The sequence below is a fragment of the Pezoporus occidentalis genome, unplaced genomic scaffold (genome assembly GCF_034315485.1).
Source record: "Pezoporus occidentalis ecotype Australia unplaced genomic scaffold, CSIRO_AGI_Poc_V1 ctg180, whole genome shotgun sequence".
NCBI lineage: Eukaryota > Metazoa > Chordata > Aves > Psittaciformes > Psittacidae > Pezoporus > Pezoporus occidentalis.
Window position 1 is genome coordinate 1,188,031 of NW_026913641.1, and position 9,163 is coordinate 1,197,193.

Here is a 9,163-nt window from a genome sequence, read left to right on the forward strand (position 1 = left end):
GTAAACAGGAGATAACCTGTTGGAGCAAGTCCAGAGGAGGCCATGGAGATGCTGCGAGGGCTGGAGCAGCTCTGCTCTGGAGCCAGGCTGAGAGAGCTGGGCTGGGGCAGCCTGGAGAAGAGAAGGCTCCTGAAGGGGAGACCTGAGAGCAGCTCCAGTGCCTGAAGGGGCTGCAGGAAAGCTGGAGAGGGGCTTGGGACAAGGCCCTATAGGGACAGGCCAAGGGGAATGGCTGTAACCTGCCCAAGGGGAGACTGAGATGAGCTCTTAGGCAGAAGCTCTTCCCTGTGCGGGTGCTGAGGCACTGGCACAGGGTGGCCAGAGAAGCTGTGGCTGCCCCATCCCTGGCAGTGTTCAAGGCCAGGTTGGACACAGGGGCTTGGAGCAAGCTGCTCTAGTGGAAGGGGTCCCTGCCTGTGGCAGGGCTGGAGCTGGATGAGCTTTAAGGTCCCTTCAACCCGAACTAGTCTGGGATTCATTGATTCTATGACATGTATCAAAGCCCAAACAGCTCCTCACTGAAACACAAGTACAGCACTGCCTGACCGCTGCCTGCTACACGTGGATCATCTGAACTGGCACAACCCTGCTGCCCATCAAGAGCTGGGTGCCCAAAAGGGAGCAGGGAGTGAGACAGCAGCTTCACAGCAAAATTGGGAGTTTGCTGATGGTTCAGACCAGTTTGCTCCATTTTAACATCTGATGCTTTAAATACAGAGCTAGAGCATCATCCCACCCTATGCTTCATTGAGAGCAATGCAGTGAGGGTCCTCTGCACCAGCTTGGGCTCTAGACCACCGGTGCCCCTCATTTAGTCAAATATTGCTCTGAAATATCCCTTCTGCTCTACACAGGGTCGTAAAAGAATGATCAGGATGGAGCAATCCACTGCCTTCATCCCTTTCTTCCCTTCTGGCTCCAGCAGGCAGTAAGATACCCATTTTGCAAAAGGAATCATGCCAAGAAAACCTGGCTGAGTGGTTTGGTTTGTAAGACTCAAGTCTTGGAGACTCTTTCAGTATTTATTGCTCAAAAATACGCTTATGTTTCTAAAGCATTTTTCAGATATTACAGTACTTTGCTGAGATAAAGGAAAGCTGACAAACGTATTATGGCAATAAAGATTACTTTTACTGTCTGAGTAGTAGCAGACACATGAGATTTATTTATTCAGGTAGAAGAAGCCAGTGTAGGAGATGAGCTTAGATTCTGGGATACAGGTCCAAATCATTGGGAGATTTGCTGACTCCATGGAGGATGGGCATCCCACATCCCAACATGGGATGTCCTGCATTAAAAGCAGCATCCCCAACCCTTTCCAAGGCCTGCATGACTTGTCTCTCCTCAGTCCCTAATGAAATGAAACGGGTGAGATGAGCAAAACTACCAACTCACGCTCCTCTGTAGGGATAAAGGAGTTTTCCAGACTTTGCTGTGATGGTTCTTCCCCAGCTGCTCAGCTACTGCATTGATCCTGTGGCTGCCCCAGGGATCTGCTGGAACACACCACGTTTTTGTGTACTGAAAAGATGTTGCAAGCATTATAATAGGAATTTCCTTCAAACTTCCTCCCTCCTTCCAGAACCACTCTGCCCATTTTGCTGTGTTTAAGGAGCAGGCAGCGATTACCTTTCCAGCTCACAGATACTAGTATTTTTTCACCCTTAGACACATCTTTCTAACAGATGAGATCATGGCATTTCTAATGACTTAAGGAGACAAAGGACTGTAAAAGCCTTCCCCGAATGCACAATTGACTCCCTGCTCTCCGCACACACAAGATAATGAAGCCTTTCAAATGCTCTGATCAAACTCCTTCCTACCAGTCCCGATTAGTGCCACTAACAATCTTGTTTGTGCCTCCACCACCTCACCCAGCTCAGCAAAGAGCTTTCTGCAGCATTTACACTGTGTTAATCAGCTGGTATTTGACACAAACCTGAGGTGGCTTGTGCTGAGCTGCTCACCTGCCTTAACATCAGGGATGCAGCGATGCAACTGAATCCCCAGGCAAAGCTGATGGGGCACGCAGATGGCACGGACGTCTGTCGTGCCTGAAATCAAGCAGAAGCAGGTATTTGGGGAATTTCTGTTTTCTCTTTAAATAGGCAGAATAAACAAACCCCTGTCTGGTAACAGGGGCGGATAAGACTCAGGTGAAGGTGGGATGTGAGACAAGTCAAAAGGGTCAATAATATCAGCCACTGATCCTGTTTGGCAAACATAAAGCCCATCAAGATGCCCTTTGAGGTTTCCCTGCCCCTTATTCAAGTGAGAAAGGGGATAAGTCGGTGACACCATGTTACAATACCCGCTCCTCTCCACCCCACAAGCTTTTCTGCCTCACGAGGCTTCCCTTTAGGCTCTGCCCTACACCCACTTCCCCACTAGCTCCCTTTCCACCCATTCTCTGCTCCCAGATTTCCTTAGCAAGACAAAAAGCCTTGCTTACCTGCACAGAAGCAGCGGCAGCCTGCTCCCTGCTTCCTGCCTTACTAGAGACATGAAGTTATTTCTGATTCATGGAATTTCTGCACTTCTGACCACACTGAGCCTGGGAGATATGTGGAAGGAAACTAAGGCAGACATGCGTTTAAGGCTCTGGGGAAAGGCTTTCTGAAGCTGATACAACCTCGAATAAAAAAAAACATTGAGAAAGCAGAATTCCCAGAGAGAAAGAATTATAAGTCTTAAAAGGAATTATCTGGAATACTCCCTGGGTCAGCTTCCTTGCTTGTAGAAGAGATGTAAACCAGTTCAGTGTTCCACGCTGCAAAACTGACAGAAATGCAGAAACAATCTTGTTTCCTCTCTTCCCATTCTCCTTGAGCTCATTTTAATTGGAACTGGTCCCATCTGAATCAGATCCTGAGAAGCCCAGCACCTACCCTTTGTCCTTGAAGTCATTTTAAGCTGGGACCTATTTCCACATTCACATTTCCAGCCCTGCCTCCTCACAGCAGGTAAGGGTTTAATTTACCTTTACCCAAAGGCACTTTCTAATGGCTCAGAACTTTCCGTATCTCATGGGATGGGGCAGGGGGAGTTAATGGAGCACACACACAGCCCCAGCAAGGGCACAACCACTGGGAAGATATTCCACTTGGATTGCAGACATGATCCTGCCTGCATTTTCCTCTGCCTCTTCTCCTCCATAAACCCCTAGACCAGAAAGAAGCATGTGGTTTGGCGATGGGGATACTCCCAGCTCCTTCCAGAAGGATTGGCAGCATCACAGCCATAAAAATGGGAGATGGGGAAGGGGGAACAGCTCCTTCTAGAAAGGCTTCTTGGTAGCTGATGTGCTGCATTCCCCTGCCCCACTTCACTTACATGTAGGAACAAGCCTCTCTCAGGGTCCAAAGATGTTCTGCAGTTCCCTTTAGGTAGGGATTATGGGCTTTCGAAGCCTTCAGAAACATGAAATTTGATTGGGCTTTTTATCTCAGTTTACATAGCTAATTGTTGAATAAGTATCAATTACCATGTAATTAATAGGGTTGTAAAATCAGGTGTAGCCCAAGAACTGACTTGTGCAAACAATCTGAGCAGCTGGAACAGATGGACACCGATGGTTATCAGCCCCGGGGAGTTGTTTGCTCTTTCCTGAATCTTGAGGGATCCTAAAATGAAGCTGGGATGTAGCTGATCCGCTTCCATGGGAAATCATATGGACTCCAAATCTCCCACCACTCAGCCTGGAGTAAGACCTGTGGGTCTTTTCTCAGGAGGAGTATCCCTGCCAGTGACCTAACAGACACACACGTACCTGAGCAATGCTCCTCACGCCACCAGGGAATGAAGGCTCACACCAGTGCTCCAGAAAGCCTCTTCCTTGAGTGCTCCCTGCTCCTTCCCGTCCTCCCAGGAACGCCCCAAGGATAAGCACGCTAAGAGCCATGTAGCTCCGGGCTGCTGCAGCGGCGTGGGCTGGCCAGCTTCCTACAGAGATGACTGTTGTGTATAATATAGAAACTGAGCTGCTTGTTCCAAGCACAACCACGCTGGCTGCTTTTTAAAGACAGGCTTAGCTCGGATGTGAAGCGCTGCGGGAACAAGCAGCGCTAATTCCCCCCACAGCCTCCCAGCCAGGGGAAGTTTTCAGCAGGGAGATTTGTGAGCTTGTCCCGCTCCTGACCCAGCTCCAGGGACAGGGTAATCCTGGCACCTTTCAGTAGGGCTGAAATAGGCTCCTGTAAATCCTCACATGGAATTCTGCCTGGAAAGCCCTCAAAGCAGATGACTGTTTAACCTTGCCCTAGCAGAGATCATGGGAAACACACAGTAGCTTCCCAGTGCCAGGCTTGGGCTGCACCCATCGGCATTGTGCCTGCCTGGGAAGCGCAGCCTGGGAGGTTTGGAAGGTGCAGCTGTCAGTTAGGAGTATGGAGACATTGAGGCACAAAAGAAGAGATATGGTGCTTAAACATGCCAAAACAGTGAAAAACGTATGAAGTATGTTTGGGACATACAGCAGATTATCTTCTGCAGTGATGTCGAAGACACTCAAAGACTATTTGTTGGGTATTTGCAGGTCATAAATAATGAATTTTACTCTGCGTGTTCAGCCACACTGGTGCAAGGAGGACAACATCTTAGAACCATCAAAAAATGGTTAGGGTTAGGGTACGGTATCACAGGAATCAATGTCATAGGAATGGTTAGGGTCTTGCCACCATTCAGGACATACAAACACCTGGACAGGCACATAAAAATACCACAACAAAACAACTGATGAATAATCAATACCAAACCCAAGGAACACACTGATAAGTCTTTTGGATGAAAAACTGCTGCTAGCACACGGAGTAGTTCATGTTTCAACATTAATTGCCCAAGGAGCAGCAGCAGATCTACAAGACAAGGATGAAGCCAAAACGAAAGCCATGTCTAATCCAAGTCCTCTTCCATTATAGGTTGTTTCTGTGCCAGTCACAGAAACCATGAGCCCAAAATAATGGCAGCGGTGTCTAAATTTAAAAGGGCCAATTTTAAAAAGCCAAAAGCAATCAGCACCACTGAGAGTACAGGACTCACTTAAAGCATCTATCAATGACCCCACAAGTTACAAACCTTGAAAAGCAGCAGGAGTTAAGTCGTGAAATACACATTCTGGAAAAAAAATGAGACGTGGAAACATGGTCTTTCTACAAGGCACAGAAGGGGAAAAGAAATGGCACTGAAAAAGAAATGTCCAGGCATTAGTAACTGATGAGGACGTCTAAAAGAATCCATTAAATCTGAACAGCAAGCAGAATTAACTGTAAAGTAAGGCACTTAAGCAGTCTAAGAATAGAGAATTAGATAGCTGCTAGATTCAGTATTAGGTACCATGAGTAAAATTGGAAGCAAGTTCTGTGCTGCCGATGGGATGAATGGTTGCCAAAGAAATGAGAAACTCAGTCTACAGCTTAACCGTGTGCCCCCCCCCCCCCCCTTACACAAAACCAGGGTCCCAAAAACCTCCTGTATAACCTGTCTTAAAACCCCTCAATGACAGAGATTTCAGTATTGCCAAACATCTGCTAAGATAAAGCATTTTAAAACCAACCAGTGGAACGCAGGGAAGCTTTGTGTAGTGCAGCATTTTCGGAAAGGATGAGAGGTGAGAGGCAGGAGCAGCAGGCTACCTGTGGTCCACTCCAGCTAGGAACAGTGGGACAGAAATCTCAGGTACATACACAAACTGGAGACTAAAAATGCAATTCCAATCAGCCTGCTGAGTTTCCTGGAATTAGATCTATTTAAAACACTTTCTTCTTGTGACAGCTAACAGAGGGCTGCATGATGCAAGAGCCTCAACACAGAGTTTGTCCCCGTTTCTTCAAAGTGCATAATGTTTTGAGGACGAATCTCACACCAGGTGTAACCATCTCCACACACATTAGGTATGTGCTGACACTGCCCTTAGCATCACTCTTCGTGGGGCAAGACCAGAGAGGGAAGCCAGTACCCAAGCATGGTCCTCAGGGATTTTTGTTACTGCTTAGTCTCATCTGTGATTCTTTGCAGGATTTTATTAACTATAAACCTGTAACACAGAGAAAAACCCCAGTAACTCATGGGTGACTGGTTGGTGGCACATTGCACAGAGACCCAAATCACCTCAGTGGAAGTTACAGTCCAACAGATCGTGATTTCGTGTGGCCAGGTAATTGTGGAATCATGGAATGGTTTGTTGGAAGGGACCTTAAAGCTCATCCAGCTCCAACCCCTGCCACGGGCAGGGACCCCTTCCACTAGAGCAGCTTGCTCCAAGCCCCTGTGTCCAACCTGCCCTTGAACACTGCCAGGGATGGGGCAGCCACAGCTTCTCTGGGCACCCTGTGCCAGCGCCTCAGCACCCTCACAGCAAAGAGCTTCTGCCTAAGAGGTCGTCTCAGTCTCCCCTCTGGCAGGTTAAAGCCATTCCCCTTGGCCTGTCCCTACAGGCCCTTGTCCCAAGCCCCTCTCCAGCTTTCCTGCAGCCCCTTTAGGCACTGGAGCTGCTCTCAGGTCTCCCCTTCAGGAGCCTTCTCTTCTCCAGGCTGACCCAGCCCAGCTCTCTCAGCCTGGCAGCAGAGCAGAGCTGCTCCAGCCCTTGCAGCATCTCCGTGGCCTCATCTGGACATCACCTTCTCCACCCAAGCACACAGACAGGTACCAGAGGCACCCCAACACCTGCACCACTGAGAACAGCCGGAGCTCTGCACACACACTGGACCCGGGGGACACCTCTCCCCCAGCCCACCACCTCGGGGCTGCAGGACGGGTCAGAGCCGCTGGGACACGAGGGTCGGGGTTTCTCCCCGCCGTTTCTGACGCTCGCATTACACCCGCCTGGGGGGAAGCCTCTTCCCGTAGCGGCCGCCAGACCCGCACGCATGGAGCACGTTCGGTCCTATGGACGCTCGGACCGCGGCCGACTGCCATCTCCAACGCACACTCCCAGATGGGAAGGTCTCGTTCCGGCGAGGAGAAGGGGAGCGAAAGCAGCCTGCCCGGTGATGGGGAAGGGGCCGGGACCTGCCCGGCACGGTGCCACCGGCTCGGCGGTGTGCGAGCACACGGGGCTGTATGTGCACACACACGAAGCACGCACACAGCCGCAGACAACCACATGCATGTGCACCGCTCCCCCTCCGGGGCGGCGAACCGGCGCATCACGGACTCGAAGCGCACCGTGCCCACGGAGGTTGGGGAGGCGGGGGGGGGGGGGGGGAGAGGGAGGGGGTCTCCGGCAGGCCGGCGCTGAGCCCCGGGGAAAGGCGAGGCCACACCGACACCGGCACCGGCACCGACACCGGCACCGACGGGGGGTCCAGGGACCGCTCCCCCCCCCACCAAGTGCAGGTCCCGCCGGGCTCCCCCGCTGCCCGGCCCCGCACAGCGAACCCGGGTCACCGCGACCCGCTCCGAGGGGCCCCCGCTGGGCTCAGCCCGCGGCACCGGCGCGGCGCGGACAAGCGTAGGGGTGCTGCGGGCGGGCACCGCGCTCACCGGTTCCGCTCGGCTCCGCTCTGCTCGTCTCGACCCGGCTCCGCTCGGCCCGGCGCACCGGCACCGCGCGCCCGCCCCCGCCGCTGACGTCACCCACCGGCCGCCGCCGCCGCGCGGGAGCCACCTGCCGGGGGAGGGACCGGCGGGGAGGGGGGGACCCGGCTCCCCTCACCCTGCCCGCGGGGAGCGGCCCCGGCGGGTCCCGTGTCCGCGCCGTGAGGAGCCCCCCTGAGGGAACCTGGTCGGTGACCCCCGCCCCGCCATGGTCCCTGTGAGGGACAGAGGGAATCGGGTGTCATCCGCGCACCCCGTCCTCCCCGCCATGGTGCCTGTGAGGAGCCGCCTGAGGGGCCCATCAGTCCCTTCACCCTCATCCTCCCACTGTGAGGAGACCCCTGAAGGGACCCATCGTCCCTTCACCCTCATCCTCCTCCCACTATGGGGAGCCGCCTGACGGGCCCATCGTCCCTTCACCCTCATCCTCCTCCCGCTGTGAGGAGCCGCCTGAGGGGCCCATCAGTCCACCCTCATCCTCCTCCCGCTGTGAGGAGCCGCCTGAGGGGCCCATCGTCCCTTCATCCTCATCCTCCTCCCGCTGTGAGGAGCCGCCTGAGGGGCCCATCAGTCCCTTCACCCTCATCCTCCTCCCGCTGTGAGGAGCCGCCTGAGGGACCCATCGTCCCTTCACCCTCATCCTCCTCCCGCTGTGAGGAGCCGCCTGAGGGGCCCATCAGTCCCTTCACCCTCATCCTCCTCCCGCTGTGAGGAGCCGCCTGAGGGACCCATCGTCCCTTCACCCTCATCCTCCTCCCGCTGTGAGGAGCCGCCTGAGGGGCCCATCAGTCCCTTCACCCTCATCCTCCTCCCGCTGTGAGGAGCCGCCTGAGGGACCCATCGTCCCTTCACCCTCATCCTCCTCCCGCTGTGAGGAGCCGCCTGAGGGGCCCATCAGTCCCTTCACCCTCATCCTCCTCCCACTGTGAGGAGACGCCTGAGGGACCCATCGTCCCTTCACCCTCATCCTCCCACTGTGAGGAGCCGCCTGAGGGGATCTTGTCTGTGATCCCCGTACCCGCCCTGCCATAGTCCCTCTGAGGAGCCTCCTGAGGCGATCAGTCCCCTATATATACACCCACATCCGCCATAACCCCTATAAGGAGCCACCTAAGGGGGTTGGTCACCATCTGCATCCCCCCCACCCCCGGCACGGTCCCTGTGAGGAGCCCCGGGGAGGGTATCCCAGTGCATTTGGTTCACACAGAGGTGTTGAGCCCTCTCCCTCCCAAAACCAGCACAACCCTGGCTGTGTTTCTGCCCTTTCGCCCCGCAGTAGCCCACATATATCTGCTGGCTGGTGTTAACGTGGGCCTGCACCAAGCCAGCGTTCCCTGAATGGCTGGGGTTGAAGTGACCTCTGGAGATCATCCAGTCCTGCCCCTGCCAAGGCAGGGCCACCCAGAGCAGGTCACACAGGAGCGTGTCCAGGCAGGTTTGAATGTCTCCAGAGAGGGAGACTCTATAACGCCCCTGTCCCAGTGCTCTGATATGCTCGATGCAAAGGAGTTCTTCCTCATGTTGAGGTGAAACTTCTTGTGTTTTCCTTTATGGCTCCTTGTCCTCTCACTGGGCACTACTGGAAAGAGCCTGGCACCATCCTCCTGGTGCCACCTTTGAGATATTGATC

General features: G+C 53.7%; 1 protein-coding gene across 2 annotated transcripts in view; it reads right to left on the bottom strand.

The window, feature by feature from the left end:
- Positions 1-7,499, bottom strand: part of MAPK4 (mitogen-activated protein kinase 4) — a 45,735-nt gene extending 38,236 nt beyond the window's left edge. For both annotated transcript variants that reach the window (XM_062615390.1, XM_062615389.1), the window contains exon 1: positions 7,480-7,499. The gene's annotated coding sequence lies outside the window, so the exon portion shown is untranslated. The remainder of the gene's footprint in view (positions 1-7,479) is intronic.
- Between the last annotated feature and the right edge of the window lie 1,664 nt (positions 7,500-9,163).